Raw genomic sequence first — 24,096 nt, 5'->3', positions numbered from 1 at the left:
GCTCCTTCCATTCCCGGCCAAAGTCATCGAGAAAGCTGTCAACAACCAGCTCGCCGCCTTCCTCGAAGCCAACAAATCCCTCGACTCCTCACAATCTGGCTTTCGAGCAAAACACAGCACTGAGACCGCCCTCATCGCAGCAACAGACGACATTCGAACTCTACTGGACAATGGAGACACAGTCGCCCTCATCCTCCTCGACCTCTCTGCAGCATTCGATACAGTCTGCCACGGCACCCTTCTACAACGCCTCAATAACATCGGAATCCAAGGAAAAGCACTTGAATGGATCACTTCGTTCCTCACCGGAAGAACCCAGAGAGTCCGCCTTCCACCATTCAAGTCCGAGGCCACTGAAGTCATCGGTGGCGTACCACAAGGATCCTCTCTCAGCCCCACCCTCTTCAACGTATACATGAGCCCCCTCGCGGCCATCGCCCGCCAACACAACCTCAACATCATCTCGTACGCGGATGACACTCAACTAATCCTTTCTCTCACCAATGACCCCAGCACCGCCAAAACTAACCTACACGAAGGAATGAAAGAAGTTGCTGAATGGATGAAACAAAGCCGTCTCAAACTGAACTCTGACAAAACAGAAGTCCTCATCTTAGGTACATCCCCCTCTGCATGGGACGACTCCTGGTGGCCGGAAGCCCTCGGAAAAGCACCCATCCCGACAGACCACGCACGGAACCTAGGCGTCATCCTGGACTCTTCAATCTCAATGAACAGACAAGTCAGCGCCGTATCCTCTTCCTGCTTCAACATTCTTCGCATGCTCAGAAAAACATTTCGCTGGATCCCCACCGAAACAAGGAAAACAGTCACCCATGCTCTGGTCACGAGCCGACTGGACTACGGAAACACCCTCTACGCAGGCACTACCGCTAAACTCCAGAAGAAACTCCAACGTATCCAAAACGCCTCAGCCAGGATCATATTAGACATCCCTCGCAACGAACACATCTCCGGTCACCTTAAAGACCTCCACTGGCTACCCGTCAATAAGAGGATCACTTTCCGACTGCTAACCCACGCACACAAATCACTCTACAACATCGGACCAGAATGCCTCAACTCACGACTGTCCTTCTACACCCCCTCCCGCCAACTACGTTCTTCCAGCCAAGCCCTCGCCAATGTACCTCGCATCAACAAGACCACAATGGGAGGCAGATCCTTCTCATACCTGGCTGCTAAAACATGGAATTCTCTCCCCGCTTACCTTCGCCTTACCCAGAACCACCTAGCATTCAGAAAGCAACTTAAAACGTGGATATTTGACAAGTGATACTCCTCCCCTTCCTAAGCGCCTTGAGACCCCCTGGGTATGTAGTGCGCTATATAAATTCTCTGACTTGACTTGACTTAAAATAAAGAGGAAAGTTGGAGATTCATGAATTTCTCCACCAATTTGGCAGGCAAAGGAAGCTGATACTTAGGACAAAATTATTGAGTTATGTTATTTAATTTTATATTGCGTGCAGCTACTCTGAAGAGTGTTGTGGCGCGAACCAAGAGGAGTCACTCATCACCACTAGACAAAGAGATACATTTTTATTTTTTTCTTAAAAGCCAGAGGATATTGACCATTAGTATCGAGACTAACAGATATATTTACAAGCCCCTACCACCAGGGCAGCACTTTTTCTGATGCTCTGGTGGCGTTGCTATCTACCCAATATTTACAAGGTGGTATTAAGCCACTTAACGCCACCTTGTAAATATGCCCAATGGGGCAAAGGAGCCTGCAATGGGTTTTGCAGTTGGTGTTCCACTGCAACACCCATTGCCATTGACGTTGCACCATATTTGCAAGGCTGGAGCAGTGGCAAAAACGAATGCCAGGTAAAACCTTGTCTTAGAGTGGCTATATGAGGAGAAATTATCAATTTCTCCACGTAATTTGCTCTTTAAATGTGTGCTGCATTCTACAGCACACATAGAAACAGCAAATCGCCTGTAAAGATTGGTTATGTGCAGGAAGGTGTCCATTCCTGCACATCAAGAATCCCCCCTGCAGCATAGGCACGGATGCAACATGGCGCAAGGGTTCCTGTGCTGGCACTAAGCAGCTTTTTTAGCACCAGCGCTAGGGGAAATAAAGGGATGCGCCATATTTGGCGTTACACCACGCTGTGACATTTTTTGGGTGCATAGCCCCCTTCTTGTACATATTTCTCTAGGTTTCTTGAGAAGAGGAAGTATTGAGGGCAGTTTCCAGGCCTTAGGAAAACACCCAGTTTTGAACATGATGTTAAACAAGGTGGTTAAGTTATTGCCCATCAATTCAGGGACCAATTTCAAAAATGAAACTGGACAAGGGTCCAGTGGAAAACCGGACCTAGCCGAAACAATGAGGTCCAATACCTGATTAGAAAAACAGAGTGGTGAAACTAATTAAAGTAGGCTTAGAGTCTGGCAGGATTGGCAGAGGGTCTGACTGGCTTGAAGAAAGGCTTCGGCAGAATTCACCCTGGTTCCGTAGACTTCGAACATGCGTTCTATCTTATTCCTAAAGTGTATTGCACAGAGCGGATGACTGCAAATAATCTTGGAAATATTTGATGTTGTAAATGTTCTAACAGTATTGGACAATTCTTTTGAAGAATGCGCAACCCTCTTCATTTTTTGGGTAAAATGATAAACGGCCAGGGCCACAAGGTGGAGGTTGGTACATTTTCTGATGTTGGGAGAGCTACAGTTTTGTCAGGATTTCATTTCATATAATTAATTGGCACTCACCCGGAGAATAATGGAAAGGGGTTCGGCAATTGTGACTGAGCCACCCACCAAGGCTGAGGCTGGGTTGATAACTTTTACAGTCAGTTTTGTGTCACCAGCACACATCCAAAAAGATGTTCCTATGACTGTGGAAAAGTAAATTTTGCCATGTTATATGTGCCTACGTGTTCCCCATGTTATGTCATATGTGCATGATCGATATGCATGTATTCCCTTCTGATCAATTAAAGACGCAATTACAGTTGTGTCCATCTCTAGTATGTCAGTTTCCAGTCTTCGTGAAAGCAACGAATATTAGGCCTATGTAAACCTACGTTGCCACATTTTATAGTGTGCACGTTAATTCATTGAATTATCCCCGTTTCTAGGCCTCAAAAGGGCCCGGACTCAGATTCAGCTCCAGTTTCCTGAACCCTCTCCGAGGAGCGATACAGCCCCCACCTATATCCCTGACCCTTAGCTTACTTCTTGCCATGCAGTGCCCGGCCCGGCCTGGCTCTGCCTCCCAGTCTGCCAAGAGTATGTTATGTTTCTAGTTATCAGTCCAGCCCTCCTTCTCTGCATTCCTAAGCCACTGAATCACATCAATAGTTTCCGTCATGGTCTAGCCTTTATGTCTCCATGTAAGAGAAATACTGTATTAATATTCATAAAATATTCCTCGCACAAGCATTACATGTAGAATAATGCATGCACCAGTCTTAGTGTCTGTTAGCCTTTGCCCTGATAACTTTTGGATTCTATCAACATGTACTCTAAACAACAGATACTAGATATGCCTGGGTACATGTCGCTCTGACCCTCCAGACTTTCGTCTCCTCTTCTAGTGCAGAAGTCATAGCCCCCAGTTCTCCCTGGTAACACGTCATTGCCAGTTTGCGCGCACCACTAGGTTAGAGGTCCCAGCTGCTCAGGTAGCCCCCTCCATGTTTCCGCCCTGTTTATGACATATTCTGTTACGTTTGCATCACATGTCCATGTATACGCCCTGTACTCACCTCTTGTTACACCCACTTTATGCCTTATCTTTCGCGACTGCTACAAACTCCGCCTACTGCTACGCCTACTGTATTGAATGCAATGTATTTTGTTTAACTATATATACTAATGTACTGTTATTAAAAGCTAGCCTATTCCTGCCCCCGGCAGCTGCCATCCCATTCCCATGCAGGCTGTCCTGTTCCTGTCCTTTTATGCCTGATTAAAGCCTGTACACTCCAGCTACCTCGAATCTTGACTCTTATTTATTGAGCTATCTGTTTGTATGAGTATCCCGAAAAATAGATCCGGTAATTAATTATTTATTTACCACATAATGGCGCCCGAATAGGGACTTGCCCTTTCCCCACGCGCCGGAGAAGCCACGCAGGCCCCCTGATCCTCTGCAGCCGTGACGGAACCATACCGTGCACGTGCAGATATTTCTGCTTCAAGTATCCCTCAGGCCCACGGAGGAGACGGAGGTTGCGGTCCAGCATCCAGACGAGGCGGTGGAGGAACGCGGCGAGTCCCGACCAGAGCCCAAGCTGAGAGTCCAAGGTCCGAGGTATCCGGAGGCCCACCTGTAACTGAAGTCCGAAGTTCGTCCGTCCGTCGTCGTAGCAGTCCAGTCCAGTCCGAGGCCTTCCGTTCTTGCTGCCCGGTGAGTACCGTTGCTGGGGTAGTATCTAGACAGGGTCAAAGTAATTTGTCTCTGGTCCGTGGGTTTGGGTACACAGATCCAACACGAAGTGTCCACCTAGGTGGATGCGGGTCCTGACGTGTCTCTTTATGGGACCGGTAAGTTTCGTGCTGTTTTAGCAGTGCATCCAGTCATTCTAGTAAAGTTTCTGTTCTAGTAAGTTCTGTTCTCGAGAAATTCTTGTGTTCTGTTTTCAGTATTTCAGGTAATATTCTGTCCAAACTGTTATTTTAAATGTCATTTCATGTGTTTTCAATGTCGTGGTATGAGTGATTTGTTTTTCTTAAAGTTATTATTGTGTTTATCGTGTATTGTATTGTGTCCAGATTCCAGTCTTAGTTATGCCTCTGTTCACGAAGTTACGCCAGTTAAGAACTAGAAAAGGTCTGCTCGAAGAAGCAGTTCCTGTCCCGCCTAGGGACAGTCCAGGTCATTTTATGTATCATAAGCATGGCATAAGTGCCATATTATATCTAGACTTATGGGTCGAGTATACTAAAGATCTAGAAGAGAAATATAGATGGCCTGTATCAGGCACATGGGATGCCGAGTGCATCATGCGAGTAGAAGAAGTATTATGGAAAAAGAAAGCCAGACAGTCCCAGAAAGATGCCATCGAGTTATGGTGCAAAGAATCTCATAAAAGAACCGAAAAAGAAATCAGAAAGTCAGAATTAAGTAGAGAATCCTCAGAAAGAGCCCAAGAAAGGGAATTAATCGAAATAGGTGAACGAGTAAAAGCCGAACAGTCAGACAGACAGAGAAATGCCCTTATTAAGGGTATGTATCCTCTTCTTGCTGAGGGCTTGCCAAAAGCAACCCCGGAAGCACCATGTAATTTTCCGCCGCCATTAGTTCCGATTAAGTTACGTCACAAACCGACCGCAGCTGATATTTTTCTCTCGTCCTATTTGGACGATACAGTCCCAGAATATGCAAATCCTGTTCCGCCAGCTCCCGTAAATAATGTAATTCCTGCTCCTCCAGCCACCGGGGCACCCGTTACAGCACCTGTTACGGTACCCCCGGTCCAGCCCACAGTACAAGTACCCGCTACATCAGTCACTCTGCCAGCCCGTACGATACCCGTCGATAATTCCAGTTTAGGAGCCGCGGAAGGGGGAAGTCCTCCTTGTACCCCGCCGCAACACAGACGTGTGACATTACTCGAGCTACATGCCCGAGCGTTACAGCGGTCGCCCAAAAATCAGTCAGTTGCAGATATCAAACGAGCTCTTACAGAATGCCGTTATGATCCAGTCCCAGGCGATGATGGTATGGTCCTGTATTCATTGCGTGTAAGACGGGTGACCGAATATTTGGACACCCTACCGAATATGAAAGAATATCTAGACAGAATATATCATTTCATCCGTACAGGAGTAGATCCAGAAAGTATTGGCGAGGCCATGTCTCAAAGAAAAGTCGAGATTCAACTCATGCTTTTAAAGTTTCTAATTGTTTGATAAGAGAACAAGATTGTCCGGATAAAGATCCGGAAGAAATGAAAGTCCTGATCAGGTGGAGTGACCATATAGCCGAGGGAAGACACAAGACACTAGCTAGTATAGAGAGTATGTACAAGAAGATTCGTAAAGAAATAATAAAGTTACACGAGAAACGAAAAGCAGCACAAGTAAGCGAGAAAGAAGACAACTCTTCTACTGAAGAGGTAGACGACGAGAATCCCACCAGAATAGCGTATGTAGGTAGAATTAGACTTCCCGACCGACATTCACGCCTAGATCACAAGAAAGTTTTTCCTCCTCCAGCACCAGAACAAGGTTCTCTTGAGCAAGTATTCCAAGCCACCGATCACATTCTGAAATCACGTATCGGTTATAGTGAACTTAGTACCATGCATGAACTAGAATTAGCCCGATCAGCAGTCCGATGGATTACTGATTCTACCACTTTTCCAGATCAAATAGTGGCACAAATGTTTCTGAAACTGCCCCCAGCCGAGCAGCGACTGGTGGGTATGTATATGATCCAGCACCTCATTACACTGTATGAGGGACAACATTCTGATCCAGGTCCGTTACATGATGTTCTGAACGAGTTACTCCAATATAGATGGAGAGGTCTAGGTACCGATTTAATTAGTATCATTCTAGAACAGCGCCACAAATATAGAACGTTTCTGAATCCGCATTTTGTTCATGTCTCACCCCCAGAAAGTAAATCATTTTACATAGATAGACAGCATCTGTTACGAGAAGTACACCCAGTTAGGACAGCGGGTGGTGAAATGCAACGAGTATTTGTTTACACCCCTATCACCAAGATGGAACTCTTAGAGATGAAAAAGCTAATTCCCTGTCACGACAAAGATCCAGCAGGGTTCCATCGAGAATTAAAAGACATGCTCCGTATGGGAGAATACACGTATCCAGATGTCATTAAAATGCTAAAGGTCCTGTTGCCCGCAGGGGTATATGAAAAACTCAAGGAAAAAGAATGGGAGGTGGGAGAGAAAAAGATAGATTGGACAGCTCTAGAAGCTGAAGATACTTCACGAGTACCAGGTACCGGTCTAGGGGCTAAGGTTAAAGAATTGCCCGAGTTATTGATTCAGGTTTTGCCAAGGTTACTAGCCACGAAATAGGAAGATTGGGATGCAATCTCAGCATGTAAACAGAAACAGGATGAAGACACTAGTGATTTTTATTCTAGATTTGAAAAATGTTTTATAATTAACAGTGGTCTGAAGACAGGTAGTGAGTCATACCCTCATCTTTTTGTTACCAAACTAGTCGAGAATTCAAGTCCACAAGTTAAAAATCGAGTTTTGAAAGTCGAAAGTAGTTGGCAAGCTAATACCCCGTCACAAATGCTCCAGATGCTCCAGTATCACCAGAACAGAATCAGGGAAGAGCAAGAACACGAAAGGAGACGTATGAAAGACACGAAAATGAAAGTATTAGTTGCCCAATCTGTTCCACAACACAGTCAGAAGAGGGGTCCGAATCAAGCCAGTCATCCTGCAGCTCCCGTTAAAGGGACTTGCAATTATTGTAAACAGCCAGGTCATTTTATAAACGAGTGTGCAGTTCTGAAACACAACATAGCCACTGGTAAAACTAAAGAAAGACCACGTCCGCCTAGACAAGAACAAGTTTCACAGACTTCACCGTCATCACAGAATGCACAACAGCCAGTTCCAGCACCGCAGCCTATCACTGCAACACAGCATGTTACACAGCAAATGTACCAGTATGCTCAGTCAGAGTATCCAGAGTATCAACAGTATTCATGAAACAGCCTAGAGAGGGAGGTAGGCTTGCCTCTCATCGAGATACCTGTAGATCAAGAAGGTCCCTATGTACACAGTCAAGTATTAGGGAAAGACAGAAAGTTTCTGATTGATACAGGGGCAAGTAGGACTACTATCAGTCATGACGAGGTTCCAGGGGCTCCGCTCTCAGGCTCTAAAAATGTTTCCCTTGGATTTTCAGGAAAGCCAATTGTTAACAAAATTTCAAAACCAGTTTCCCTAGAAGTTGGTCCATTGTCCCGAACTACTGATTTGTTACTTACGAAATCATGTCCAGAAAATGTGTTAGGCATTAAAACACTGAAAGAATTAGGTGCAGTAATTTGCTGTTCTCCAGAAGGAGTCCGATTGTTTTTGAGAGACTTTAAAGGTCACTATGTATTACGTGATTTTGATCCAAGGTTACTAAACGTTCCGCAGCATTTATGGGCATAAGGTCCAACTGATGTAGGTTTTATGCACATCACACCCCATCGTGTGACTCTCAAGCAAGGTATAGTCCTGCCACGAATCAGACAGTACAGATTGCCACCTGAGGCTGTAACAGCCTTATCCAAAATTACTGATGAGCTCATTGCTCAAGGAGTGGTCGTAGAAACTGACTCCAATGTATGTAATTCTCCTATCATTCCAGTCATGAAACGTACTGATCCAAATGCACCTCCAGTATATCGATTAGTGATTGACCTTCGAGAGCTTAACAAATGTATCATACCCCAGTATCCAGTAGTCCCAGATATTTCTTCCCTATTAACAGCCATTGATTCTGAAGCTACATTTTTCACTGTCATCGACCTCAAGAATGCATTTTTCAGTGTTCCCATTCATCCAGACAGCCAGTACCTTTTTGGTTTTTGTTTAAATGGAAGGAGCTATAAATTCACACGAGCTCCTCAAGGTTTCACAGAAAGTCCTAGTATTTACAGTCAAGCACTTAAGAGACAACTAGACAATATTCACATGCCAACTGACACTGCCCTGCTCCAGTATGTCGATGATCTACTGATCACAGCCCGTTCTGAACGTGACTGCGAGCGTGCGTCACTTACGGTTCTGTATTTCCTGGCCGAGCAGGGGCACAAGGTGTCCCCTTCGAAGCTCCAGTTCTGTGTCCAGCAAGTGATCTACTTAGGCCACTTACTGTCCAAGTGGGGTAGGCAGTTGACACCAGACCGTATCCAGTTAATAGCGAGTCTTCCACAGCCCAAGACACAGAAGGAGGTACGTGCTTTTATTGGCCTCACTTCTTATTGCAGACAATGGATTCCTCAGTATGCATTTCTAGCAAAGCCACTGATACAGTTAACGACACAGGAGGCAGCCGTATCGACTGTCCTCCCTTGGACATCTGAACATACACTTAGATTTAATGAGTTAAAGAAAGCCTTATGCCAAGCACCTGTTCTAGCTACACCGAACTACAGTAAGCCTTTTACACTTTTTGTCACAGAACGTGATGGTACTGCATTATCTGTTCTCACACAAGATCAAGCAGGACAGTACAAGCCCTGTGCTTATTTTTCGAGCACATTAGATCCAGTAGCCCAGGCTTTGCCTGCATGCCTCAAGTCAGTTGCAGCCACAGCTCTAGCAATCAGACAAAGTGATTCCATAGTATTAGGACACTCCCTGACAGTACAAGTTCCACACTCCGTGGAAGTTCTTTTAAACCGAACACAGACTCAGCATTTGACCATTGCACGTTTAACAGGTTACGAACTGACACTGTTTCAGCCACACATAGAAATCAGACGCTGCAACATTCTAAATCCTGCTACACTGTTACCGTCAGTTACTTCAAATCCTGCCACACATGACTGTGTGGAAGTCATTAACACTATAACCAAGCCAAGACAAGACCTGACAGACATTGCATTACCTAACCCCGACCTGACACTTTATGTGGATGGTTCATGTATGAGAACTAGTACAGGAGAACTAGTAGCCGCGTATGCAGTGACTACTGACACTGAAGTTATTGAAACACATCGTATTGACACCCTGTCTGCTCAAGCAGCAGAGCTAGTTGCTCTGACCCAAGCCTGCATACGTGCCAAGAACCTGAAAGTAAACATATATACAGATTCACGTTACGCATTCGGAGTTGTACACGACTTCGGAGTACTCTGGCAGGAGAGAGGTTTCATGACTTCTCATGGAACCAAGATTCAGCATGGTCTCCTCATTCAAGCTCTGTTAGATGCAATACATTTACCGACAGCTATCGCTATCATGAAGTGCAAGGCACATACGAAAGTTACTGACATCATTTCCCAAGGTAACGATCTAGCAGATCGAACAGCCAAGCTTACAGCTCAGACACCAGACATTCCAGTTAACAAGACACAGACATCCACTCCAGAACAGACTACATGTATGACAGTTAAGGACCCTACACAAGATGTCATAGACATACAGTTACATGCTACTCCCGAAGAAATCAAGAAATGGTCCGAACAAGGAGGGGTCCAGACAGATCAGGGATGGGTGATGAAGGGAAAAGCCACATGGTTTCTCCCCGACTCTATGGTTCAAGTCATTATCAATACCGCACATAGTCCAGCACATCTAGGAGAAAAAGCCATGTTAGACAGTATTCAGAACCTTTGGTTTAACAAGCACTTACGCGCTGCAGCCAAGCAGAAAGTCCGTACCTGTATGATATGTTGTCAATTCAATCCAGGTAAAAGTGTCCCGGTGGAACAAGGTGGATTCCAACCTCCTGACCACCCTTTTGAAGGGTTCCATGATGAAATATCGATTACTAAAACATCGACCTACAAAAATATCGCCACAAATACATCGTCTACAAAAATATCGTCACCATATACTTAAACAAGAAATTACACAAATATCGATATTTTTTTATCGACTACTCTAATATCGTTAACAATTATATCGACTACATAAATATCGACTACTACATTATCGACTATCTTTAAAATAACATTACCTTCTACACTAATATCGACTACACAAATATCGACTACCTTTCTACTTATATTAATATACAAACAATATCGTCATTTTCATTATAACCTTATATACACATTACCTTTCTATTATTCACTTTTTCATAATAATTAAAAATCAAAATAAGCTTTTCTAACATATATGTATATACACTATGTATGTTTTATTTATATATAATAATAAAAAGATACATTAGTAACATAAAGGATGTATGACGTTACAACGCATACTTTTACAACGCATACCTTTGCAACGAAATTTTTACAACACAAATACTAATACAACGCATGAATTTACAACACATGTTTTTACAACGCAGGTACCTTTACATCGCATACCATTACAACGTAAGTATTGGTAAGTATATATTAATTTTGTTAATATAAATTAATTGAAAAAAATAAATTGTAAATTAATTTAATATAAAATAATTTCATTTAATTTTTTTTTAAATTTATATATAATTTTATTTTTTTCTATCCTGTACCCCTGTACCCTAAAAACTCAACCCTGAAACTGACCCTGAACCCTAAAAATACCCCTTTACCCAAAAACTGAAAACTGACCCTCAACCCTAAAAATACCCCTTTACCCAAAAACTGAAAACTGACCCTGAACCCTAAAAATACCCCTTTACCCAAAAACTGAAAACTGACCCTGAACCCTAAAAATACCCCTTTACCCAAAAACTGAAAACTGACCCTGAACACTAAAAATACCCCTTTACTCAAAAACTAAAAACTGACCCTGAACCTTAAAAATACCCCTTTACCCAAAAACTGAAAACTGACCCTGAACCCTAAAAATACCCCTTTACCCAAAAACTAAAAACTGACCCTGAAAACTAAAAATACCCCTTTACCCAAAAACTGAAAACTGACCCTGAACCCTAAAAATACCCCTTTACCCAAAAACTAAAAACTGACCCTGAACCCTAAAAATACCCCTTTACCCAAAAACTGAAAACCGACCCTGAACCCTAAACATACCCCTTTACCCAAAAACTGAAAACTGACCCTGAACCCTAAAAATACCCCTTTACCCAAAAACTGAAAACTGACCCTGAACACTAAAAATAGCCCTTTACCCAAAAACTGAAAACTGACCCTGAAGCCTAAAAATACCCCTTTACCCAAAAACTGAAAACTGACCTGACACTAAAAATACCCCTTTACCCAAAAACATAAAACTGACCCTGAAGCCTAAAAATAGCCCTTTACCCAAAAACTGACAACTGACCCTGAACCCTAAAAATACCCCTTCACCCAAAAACGCTAAACTGACCCTGAACTCTAAATATACCCCTTAAAAAAAACCAAACATTTTACATTTTAAATATATTTATATACTTACAAATACTTACGTTGTAGTGGTATGCGTTGTAAAGGTACCTACGTTGTAAAAACATGCGTTGTAAATACATACGTTGTAATGGTTTTAGCGTTGTAAAAGTTAAGTTGTAAAGGTGGTAAACCAATATAAACATTACCAAACACTATCATACACTCTTATCGGATTACTTTAAATAACATTTCACTAATTTTAACATTGTAATAAATATTTACATTTAAAATAAAACACATATAATACATTTTGTAATTAAAATCGAAAACAATTATTGATGCTACAAACTCTTTACAAATTAACGGCTTTCAAATTCAAACTAATGTTCTCAGCCAATGAATTTAAAATATATGTAATTGAACCAATCAAATATAACAATTAATTAACTCACTACTATAAAGACAATTACAGACTTAACGTAATTTACCATTTTTTGGCCAAACTTGGATGAAAACGGTTACTTTGCTGAAAACAAGAGAATACACACCTACTACAACGACTACAACACAGCATACTAAAAATCAAGTAAGTGAAGTCCCATTTCATTTATCATACAAACCTGTCGATAACTAGCTAAACTCCCTAAACTAAAAAGATGGTCTTTTTATTTGTTTAAATATAACTACAACATCCTATCAACAACTACCACAAGATAATAATTAAATGAATTTATGAACTGCTTTATCCATGTGTACTTAGAAAGCTTTAAAATAAATGTAAAAAGTCACAAAGTAAACTTGCTAAAGACTTGATATTTTATTACCTACTAATAGATCCTAATACAATAAATAACACAATTTAACTTTCTTTTACAGATTATAGAAAATTCATCTACCAATCTACAACTAAACTAACAACATCTTCTACTACATTAAGTAAGTATACCCACTGTGTCTATTAATAATCAGAAAGTAAAAACAAACAACTATAAAACTAAATCATTTTTTTGTATTATTCTTTACCACAACTACAGAACATTAAAGAGTGAAAATCTACATATAAGAACAGAAAACATATAATTAGCAGGAAAACAACATTGGAAGTAAGTTTTTGCAGTTTTTCCTTTTAACGTACACATCTCAAGAAATGTTTATCACTTTTACTAAAAAAAATATATATGTCTTCACAGATCTACATTAGACATGGCAACAGGAGCTACTTTTATTACTTCTCAAAAAGGGAAAATTATGCTGAGCTACATGGGTTACACCTACACCCAAGAAAGAATCAAAGGGAATAAAACTTATTGGAAATGTAGTAAATATTACTCAACTGCATGCTATGGTAGAGCACAGACTGTTGATAACAATGTTGTAAATGTACATGAGCATAACCACCCACCCAATTTAACAGAAGTCGAAGTAAGAGAAGCACTAGAGACATTGAGAGAAGCAAGTACAGGCTCACAAGAAACAAGCACCACTATTTTGAAAAATGTTTTAAGCAAGGTGCCAGAACATGTCACAGGACAGTTACCTTCAATACCCAACTTGAAAAGATTAATTGCAAAAACAAAACGAGCTTCTGATCCAACTCCACCAGCACCTAAAACTTTTCAAGACATTATAATTTATCCTGAATATACTATTACACACAATGAAGATAAATTCTTAATGTATGATAACCACAGTCATGATAAAAGAATTTTACTTTTTGCAACAAATAGCAATTTGCAAAAACTAAAATCGTGTGAAACCTGGATGATGGACGGAACTTTTAAAGTATGTCCCAAACCTTTCTATCAACTTTACACCATCCATGGTGAGTACCAAGAAACAAATATCCCTTTAATTTATACACTGCTGCCAAATAAAACAAATGCTAGCTATGTAGAAATTTTAACAACTATCAAAGAATTTACTGATAATTACTATCCACAAAGAATAATAATAGACTTTGAAATAGCCATGATTCAAGCTATACTTAAAATATATCCTCACACATCAATACAAGGGTGTTATTATCACTACAACCAAAGTATATGGAGGCACTTACAAAAATCTACTTTAAGCATTGAATATTCAACAAACAGTAACTTTGCTTATCAGATTAAAAAGTTAATAGCATTGGCATTTGTACCAACAACAGAAGTTGCTAACTATTACAATTTACTACTTGACAGCCCTTTCTACCGCACCAATGAGACAAAATTAACTCCCTTCTTAGACTATTTTGAAGATACCTGGGTGGGAAGATTACATCGTTCAGGCCACCGCAGACAACCTAAATTCCAAATTCCATGGTGGAATGTGTATGCTAGTACTATGGCACAGAAAGCCAAAACCAACAACGCGGTCGAAGGATGGCATAATGCCTTCCAAGCCACAATAGGAAGAACACAACCCACACTTCATAAACTAATCCAAAGCATCAAAAAAGAGCAAAGCTACCAAGAACTAAGAATAGAGCAATCTCTATCTAAAATCGGCCCTAAACTAAGTAAACAAACATTAAATATGTACGAATACCTACAGCAAAAAGTCAGAATGTACCCAAGTATTGAAGGTATTGAATACTTAGAACTAATAGCAAAATCTATCCTTTAACAAGCAACACATAAAAACATTTCAAACAATAAATAAAACAAACCTTTTTATTTAATGTAGTTACATTATGTCATGTAAAAATAAATGTAATCTATTATTACAAGACATAATAAAACGACATTAAACAAAATTGCACAATATAGCTCAATCCACCCCAATCTAAAATATATAGTGTGCAGCTGTAGAATGTGTTCCAAAAAGATGGTTTCAAGACGAATAGAAAATAAATAAATCCACATGGTTTAAAAAAATCCCCACAAAATGGAAAAAAACAACTGTTTTATAAGGGTCCCACGTAGCAATCCTCTCGGGAACGGAACCATAAAAAACGAGAAAAATAATGACGATAAAAACGCTCCAAAACCCCGAAAAATCAAGAAATGTAGTTAAACATTTAGCTGTATTTAACCAAAATTACGCAATAAAATCCCTCAGCTCACCAAAACGAACACCTGTAAATAAATACAAACAAAACTCACCCACAATAAATACGAAAGCCACTAAGCCTAAACATAACATATAAAACATAGGAAAACACCTTCATTAATTCATTTACACAATACATAAACCTTAATTTCATAATAAATATCTTACAAAGTACGTTATCAATAAAGACCTTAAATAACACGTATTTTTCACATAAACTGTAAAGTACAACACATACCAACACTTACACAATACAACTAGCTCTATAATGTCTTAAAATGTAGTTAAAAATATTGTAAAATAAACTTACATTCACCAACACGAAGCAGCTCCCAACCGCGAGGTTCCGTTTTCTGAATTGACCCAAACAACGATGTAGATAGACAAAAAAGTGAAGTTCAAAAATTAAAATGGCAGCACAATAAAAACTAAAATAGGACTAAATCCCCATAATTTAAACAAAAATAGAGATGAATAGCATTATTTTTTCCATGTATTGTAATAAATGTATTATTGTTTGTAAAGAACCTTTTGATTAATGTAAAATATACAATAATATTTTTAATATAATTATATATTAAATAATTATAGTATATTAAAAATATGTTTTTGATTGTTAATTTTGTTTTATATGTATAACACTGAACACAATTTTATGTACATACTGTAGAAAAATACAATTACATGTAAATTAATTAACATATTAAATTTTAATTTAAAAATTTAAAATTTAATATAGTAATTAATGTAATATAACAATGTATATATGATAAAAATTGCAATGTAGAATGTAAACAAATATTTGAAAAAAGTGTATTAAAAAATATGAAAATGTTTGCATCAACAACTGAAAAGTATGAATAAAAAAAGTGTCCAAAACTATATTACCATTGTACTTAATAAATGTTGACACTTGTGATATATATGTAAAAATGTACAAAAGAATCATATTTGTTTATTATTAAAAAAATATAGCAAAATTATATATCATAATAATTGTAAAATATAAAAAAAAAAAAAATTTAATTTCTTTTAAAAAAAAATATAAAATATAAAACATAACACATAGAAAATACTTAACAGTAAGCTAAAATAAATCACAATTTTAACTCCAATCCTACATAAGTCAGGTAAAGTGCTGGACAGGAAACAATAATATTTGTGATATTATAACACATAAACATCACTATATATATTAATAACCACTCATCTATTATACTACAAAATAGACTATTAAATTACAATCACACAATATTTTATTTTGAACATAACAATACCAACATTTTTAACCAAAAATGAAAATTTCAAAAATCTAAATTTTTTAACAATTTTAAAAAAGTTTTAAAATTTTTAAAAATGTAACCCAAACTTTGTATATTTGTATTTTGACTCATTCTTAGCATATATTATAACAAATACACAAACATTAAATATTACACACTTGACTTATAATAATATAATTTAAAAAATAAATGTAAAATTTCAAATTTCAAATTTGAAATAAAAAAATTTAAATTTCAAATTTCAATTTAGAAATTTAAATATTGAAATTTCTAATTTCGTATTATTTATAGAAATTTTTTATTAAACACTATATAAAAAATATAACACTTAATTACCAAATTATTATATAATACATTCAATTTCAAATAAATTAAATAAATTTTCGTATTTCAATTTATAATTTATTTTAATTTAATTTAAATTTTATTAAACATATTTTAATATACTACCCACCCTTATCCCCTATATCACCAACAACCCGCTACTAAATCTTTAAAAAAAACAATTCAATCAATAATTCAGTAATTTAAATTAAATTTAAAATTTCGCCATTGAAAAAATTTTTAATTTACATTTTTCTAATTTTTTACCATTATATACATATTATTTACACTACTTTTTTAAATTACTACCCACCCTTATCCCCTATAATACCAATAACCCGCTCCTAAAATATTTACTAATATTAAAAAAAAATTACATTTTTATCCCTATAATAATAAAAATAAACATTTAATTAATAATATTTAAACATAAAACAAATCTTTCTACACTTATATTACACATTCAATTATTTTGTCGATATTATATTCAACGATATTTCTCTAAACGATATTCTATTCAACGATATTTTATTTTGACGATATTTTTGTCATTCTACAAAAACGATATTTACAACAACGATATTTACTTCAACGATATTTTTTACAGTCGATATTCTTACCTCGATATTTATGCTAGTCGATATTTTCCCGTCGATATTCCTGCTTTATACCCTTTTGAAGTCCTCCAGATGGATTACATTCAGATGGAGCGATGTCGAGGTTTCAAGTATGTCCTTGTAGTAGTATGCGCTTTGTCCAGGTGGACAGAAGCATATCCAGTTCCAGATTACACAGCCGCGACCACTGCCAAGCAGTTGGTTCGTGAATTTTTTCCCCGTTATGGACTCCCTAGGGTCGTGTATTCTGATAACGGCCAGCCATTCTCATCTGAGCTTATGAAACATGTTTCCCTTCTGTTAGGGTACCAGTGGAAGTTCCATTGTGTGCGCCATCCTGAAGCAGCCGGTCTCGTAGAGAGACATAATCAAACCCTGAAAATCTGTATTGCTAAGACATGTAAAGAGAAAGGTGTAGACTGGCTAGTTGCCCTGCCAGTTGCTTTATTCTTCATGCGCATGGTCGCACATTCCAGATCAGGTCTGTCCCCTTATGAGGTCGTATTCGGCCGCCCCCCAAACATGTGGGGTACACCTAGACCCCGCAGTATTACAGATGTTTCCAGTAATATGTTGACAGATTACCTAGCTTCCTTGATGTCTGCCCTACACTCTTGTCGTTCACAGGTTGCCGCTGCATTTCCAGACAATACCGAGGTGAAACCGCATGAAATCGTTCCAGGAAAACTCGTATTGGTCCGAAATTTTGATCGTTCAAGTCCACTGGAGCCTCGTTGGAAGGAGCCGAGACTTGTCCTTCTGACCACCCGTACGGCCGTGAAGTTGGAAGGCCGCAAGGGTTGGGTCCATCTGTCCCATATCAAGAAATTCCATGGAGTCCGGAAAAAGACATTTTTAAAGGACACTTTTAAAGACTGTTCCATTTCTAAAGACTGCCCGAAACCAGATATTGATCTAAATCCTGAACTGAAAGTTCCTCTGTTAGAGAAAACTCCGCAACAGGAGTATAAATTAAAGCTCCGGTCTAGTAAAATAAGTCAGCCAGTTTAATTGTCTGAGTCCCTCTCGGGTGAAACGGTTAGACAGGTATCTGACATGTATGAGATAGACCCCCATAGTGAGAGAGTTAGTCAAAACTCTATACGATGTATCGTCATTCTAAGTTTCCTATTGTTTCTAAGTTTGATGGTTACCTGCACAAGTTATGCATTACATTTATGTTTTCCAATTTCTCATGTAAATAAGTTTGCTAATGCTACAGTAGAGCACACATTTAGTGATCTGCCTCCTCACGAGCTATCGTATCGTCTTGCTATGCGTAATAATACATTCATCCGAATGTTACACTATTCACACCAGACCAGCAATGCTACTAATTGTTGGGTGTGTGGTCGACTCCCCCCTTTCCAGACAACGAAGGGAGTTCTGCCACTCTTTCCTTATCCGTTTTCACATAATGGTTCGTGTGGAGCATGGTCCATGTTAACGTCATCTTCAAATGATATGTCCCTTCTGAATAGAACATGTTTTCCAGACAAGCAAGGTCTTTCCCATAGAACAGGGTTAGATCTAGAAAATGAAGTATATGATTTAGGTAATTATTCTTCAAATTTTATGGTCCTGAATGTTCAGTCCGATACTACTCCAGACTTACCTGCTATTTCAGTACTACCAGTCAAAGGCGAATTATGTGTCAGAAATAATGGTTCCGCACATGTAGGACATAGTGATTGTACTACTACTATCGAGTATAGTGACAGTGGGAAATCTATTTTCAAAGCCTCACGTCATTCTTATTTTGTTTGTGGTCAGACCGCATATGTTCGTCTGCCCCTCGATTGGGATGGAACATGTTACGTTGCCTTCCTACTGCCACCAGTTTTTCTAGCCCCATCTGATTATCACAGAAACACACATCTAGTACACGTCAGACATAGAAGGGAGATTGAGTCCTCGATTGTCGATCAAACTGAAACTACTCTAGAACAATATCAAGATTTCAATAAAGGTTTCTTCTTCTTTATAGGACCTGTCCAGAATAGTAAGTTAATACGTAGACTAACCAGAACCCTTGAAGCAGTAGTGAATGAGACTACTTCTGCTCTAGGTAACTTAACTGAAGAGCAATCTGCTATGAGATTTGTCGTGCTCCAAAATCGTCTCGTTCTTGACGTCATACTGGCCGATAGAGGAGGAGCATGTAGAGTCATCGGATCTAGTTGCTGCATTTTCATTCCTAATAACGCGCCGTCTGTTTATTCAGCTATAACCAGACTTCACAAAATTGCCCATCAGTTACACCAGAATCCAGGCACCTGGACATGGTCCGGTTGGCTCTGGAGTATAATTTCTGCCTGGGGATGGAAAGTATTGTCATTTCTAGGTATTGCAGTAATGATCATATTCAGTTGCTGCCTCTGTATACAATGTGGCCCTGCGATTTGCGGCATTTGTGCTACCTCTTGTATTCCTAGTCCTAAGTCCCGTTCCAAGACAATTCGAGACGAGCAAATGATGCTATATGAAATGATAGATGGTATCATGAATATTGATGTTTCCTGATGGAAACGTAGGGCACAAGGAGGGAATGTGGAAAAGTAAATTTTGCCATGTTATATGTGCCTAAGTGTTCCCCATGTTATGTCATATGTGCATGATCGATATGCATGTATTCCCTTCTGATCAATTAAAGACGCAATTACAGTTGTGTCCATCTCTAGTATGTCAGTTTCCAGTCTTCGTGAAAGCAACGAATATTAGGCCTATGTAAACCTACGTTGCCACATTTTATAGTGTGCACGTTAATTCATTGAATTATCCCCGTTTCTAGGCCTCAAAAGGGCCCGGACTCAGATTCAGCTCCAGTTTCCTGAACCCTCTCCGAGGAGCGATACAGCCCCCACCTATATCCCTGACCCTTAGCTTACTTCTTGCCATGCAGTGCCCGGCCCGGCCTGGCTCTGCCTCCCAGTCTGCCAAGAGTATGTTATGTTTCTAGTTATCAGTCCAGCCCTCCTTCTCTGCATTCCTAAGCCACTGAATCACATCAATAGTTTCCGTCATGGTCTAGCCTTTATGTCTCCATGTAAGAGAAATACTGTATTAATATTCATAAAATATTCCTCGCACAAGCATTACATGTAGAATAATGCATGCACCAGTCTTAGTGTCTGTTAGCCTTTGCCCTGATAACTTTTGGATTCTATCAACATGTACTCTAAACAACAGATACTAGATATGCCTGGGTACATGTCGCTCTGACCCTCCAGACTTTCGTCTCCTCTTCTAGTGCAGAAGTCATAGCCCCCAGTTCTCCCTGGTAACACGTCATTGCCAGTTTGCGCGCACCACTAGGTTAGAGGTCCCAGCTGCTCAGGTAGCCCCCTCCATGTTTCCGCCCCGTTTATGACATATTCTGTTACGTTTGCATCACATGTCCATGTATACGCCCTGTACACACCTCTTGTTACACCCACTTTATGCCTTATCTTTCGCGACTGCTACAAACTCCGCCTACTGCTACGCCTACTGTATTGAATGCAATGTATTTTGTTTAACTATATATACTAATGTACTGTTATTAAAAGCTAGCCTATTCCTGCCCCCGGCAGCTGCCATCCCATTCCCATGCAGGCTGTCCTGTTCCTGTCCTTTTATGCCTGATTAAAGCCTGTACACTCCAGCTACCTCGAATCTTGACTCTTATTTATTGAGCTATCTGTTTGTATGAGTATCCCGAAAAATAGATCCGGTAATTAATTATTTATTTACCACATATGACAGACAAAAGTTTTGCCAGTGGGACCATGTAGATGTTTAACAATAAGGGTGACATTATCTTTCCTTGAGAAATACCACAACTTAGAACTTTCGACTTTGACCAAGAGGGTGGTACTGCGCCAATTTGAGTGCAGCCTGACAGAAAAGATTCCAGCAATTCAAGGGGCATATTATCAAGGGGGTTTATCTCCGCTTTTTTGGCTTTAAAAGCCAAGAAAGCGGAGATAAAATTATCTCCCTATTACCTAGCTGTCGCTAACACCAGTTAGCGACAGCCAGTAGGAGATAGCAACCATCTTGGGCCCCACTTTGCATGTCAGTGATATTTATCACTAATGACATGCAAAGTGGGCGTGCCAAGATGTTAGCGACTGGAAACAGTCGCTAACATCGCTATCTCCTATTACCAACTTTTGGAGATATTCGCGCTAAGCGCGAATATCTCCAAAAGCTAACACCTGCCCTGAGCAGTTCTTAGCCATGTTATCCAGTGGGAGGTGGATAACATGGCTAAGAGCATTAGCTCGGTAATGCATGAATATCTTTGACTTTTCAGCGATATTCATGCATTGCGGCCGTTTTTTATCGCATTTGCGATAAACCTTGGTAATACCAAGGTTTATCTGCGATAAAAATCGCAGCAGCTCAGCGGTAACATTTTGTCTCTAACCAAGCAATAGCGATAATTATCGCTATTGCTTGATAATATGCCCCCAAGTTCTTTGCCTGAGATCCCGATGTTGGGTCAGCCTTGACACCGGACTTGATCAGCACATTCTTTTCTCTGCACCAGAGGCACCCTTCTGTATTCATATACTTAGGGCCTAATTTTTGGCATTTTGGGGTAGGGCAGCGGAGCAAGGCAACTAGCTGCACTGCTCTATGCCAAAGTGAAAAGGCAGGAATTAACCGTATTTAATTAATACAGTGCATTTCTGTGGTTTCTGACTACGCTAGCGCCGCCTAGCACCTACGTAGACCCCTTGCAAAATGGCACAAGGGTGCCCCTGTTGCAGGCAGAATTGTTTTTGTGCTCGAAGGGGCTTTTTCCTGCACAAAAACAATCCTAATAGACGTTTTCCTGTTCCTATGTGTGCTGCAGAATCTCTACTTTGCTTTAGGCACTGTAACCGCTCAGAAACAGAGCTCAAGCACAAAAGAAGGTAAGATGCATTAAGGTGGGACATGCAGTGTAAATATGCTCTTTACATTTAGAGGGGTTGTTTTTTGAGTTGTAGGATGAGATCAGTTTTTGATAGAGATGAATGAAAATGTAACCATGTCCGATATTACGTATTGTAATATATGAAACAGTAGTCATTTGCTGGCGTTTGCTGACCGGGAAAGGACGAGGAAAGTGAATGTATGGGGTAAGACATAATATAAAGCATATATCGGAAAGCTTTAGACACTATAATACACATGAAGGCATAGATTCACAAATGTTTTGAGTTGGGTTTGCTTTACTTTTTTTTAACACAGACCCGATGCAAAATCTTAAAAATAAATGCAAATTTGTATTAACATTTATTTGTAAGAAAAAGTAACGCAATCCATCATGAAGCGCTACTTTGCATTACTCTGCATCAAGGGGGCGTTCCATGGGTGGTACATGTGTATACGCATGCTACCACGCATGGTTTTTCATGCAAAACCATATCTAATAATAGTAGACAGGGTTTTGCACCAAAAGTGAATGGCACTTGAAAGCAGGCGTTAACATGAGAAATGCTTTAATTTCTCCTTTTCTTCTCCAACGTTGCTTGTGTCCTGCACTGTACAGCACACATACAAAGTAGGAACATTTGACAAGTCAGTCTAGGCATAGTTGCAAAACCTATGCAATACTCACACAGACACCTTTGCGCTATGGTACAGAGGTGTGTCTGTGGCGCTCTGCAGTATAATTCTACACTGGCACTAGAGAGGTAGGAGGATAGTGCTAGGTGTGGTAGTTGGTGCCACCTCTTTGGATGTGGCGCTGTCCTTCTCTCTCCCTCTCACGCAACATAGCGCAATAACATTGGGTGCTGCACTGCCTTGCATGAGAGTTTTGGAAATCTGGGCCGAAGTGTCTTTTCTCATTTGAAAAGTCCTCGAATCCTGTAGTGAAGTTGATCAATATGAACCTAGAATCCAAATGTGCAATTATTCCTATTAAAGATGGCTGTGTTTTGGTAGTTTTAATACATCTTTCTAATATTTCACCAAAATTAAACATCGCTTGTGTCAATGATATTTTGATGCTCCCTAAAATGTCTTATAAAGGAATGTGTAGAGGATCTTAGAAACATGTGTCCCAGGCATTACTCTTTTTGGGAGGGTGCATACATATGGAGATATTAGGTATACAAATATGTTTCTGGACAACAGTGCACAATCATTATTAACCGATTGTCTGAATATTCATGACCCTCTTTGGTCGAAATATTTATTCGTGCAGACATGGGACACTTCAGAGATGATTAACTGCTTGACAAGACATTGAATGCAAGTTCATCATCGAGTACACTAAACATCTGTTGATGCTCGGTATCTAAAACATTTATGTCATGGTTTTATGTTTTGCATTGAAAGGGGAGTGACCACCTCTCTAGCAAGTTTACATTGGCACTACATTCTACTCAGGCAATTAGGAATACTAAACCGGTTACAAATTGGGAAAGAAGTAAAAACGTGACCAGCAAGAATCATGATTGTTAGGAGTTCAAGTTAAAATGTTTTGATGGAATTAACTTATAGACTCAATAAAACTAGTAAATCACCTTACTTGGTAATGGCAAACGATGTATTAATAATATTATTAATCTGTATAAGCTTTGGCACCACATAAGAAAATATTTAGGAATAAAGACCGAATTGACAAGTGCATAATATCGATCTGAATTAAATATCTATAAGATCTTTCTTAAAAAGAAAAAGAAAGAAGCCAGGGTGAAGGTACAGGAAAACAAAGACTTTAGACAGTTTTCACACATGGTAACAAAACAAATAAGTCACACTGCGTTTTTCAAGGATTCACATATTACAAATAAGCTGTGGGAAGAGCCTTTTTGCAATCTATAAACCCATCTTTGTTAAACATCACAGCCCTACAGTGGCCTCTCCCCAGCTTTTTACCTGCCTCCCTCCA

The sequence above is a fragment of the Lissotriton helveticus genome, chromosome 5_1 (assembly GCF_964261635.1).
Source record: "Lissotriton helveticus chromosome 5_1, aLisHel1.1, whole genome shotgun sequence".
In the NCBI taxonomy this organism is placed as follows: Eukaryota; Metazoa; Chordata; class Amphibia; order Caudata; family Salamandridae; genus Lissotriton; species Lissotriton helveticus.
The sequence above is the reverse complement of the archived record's forward strand: the minus strand, read 5'-3'. Positions refer to the sequence as shown.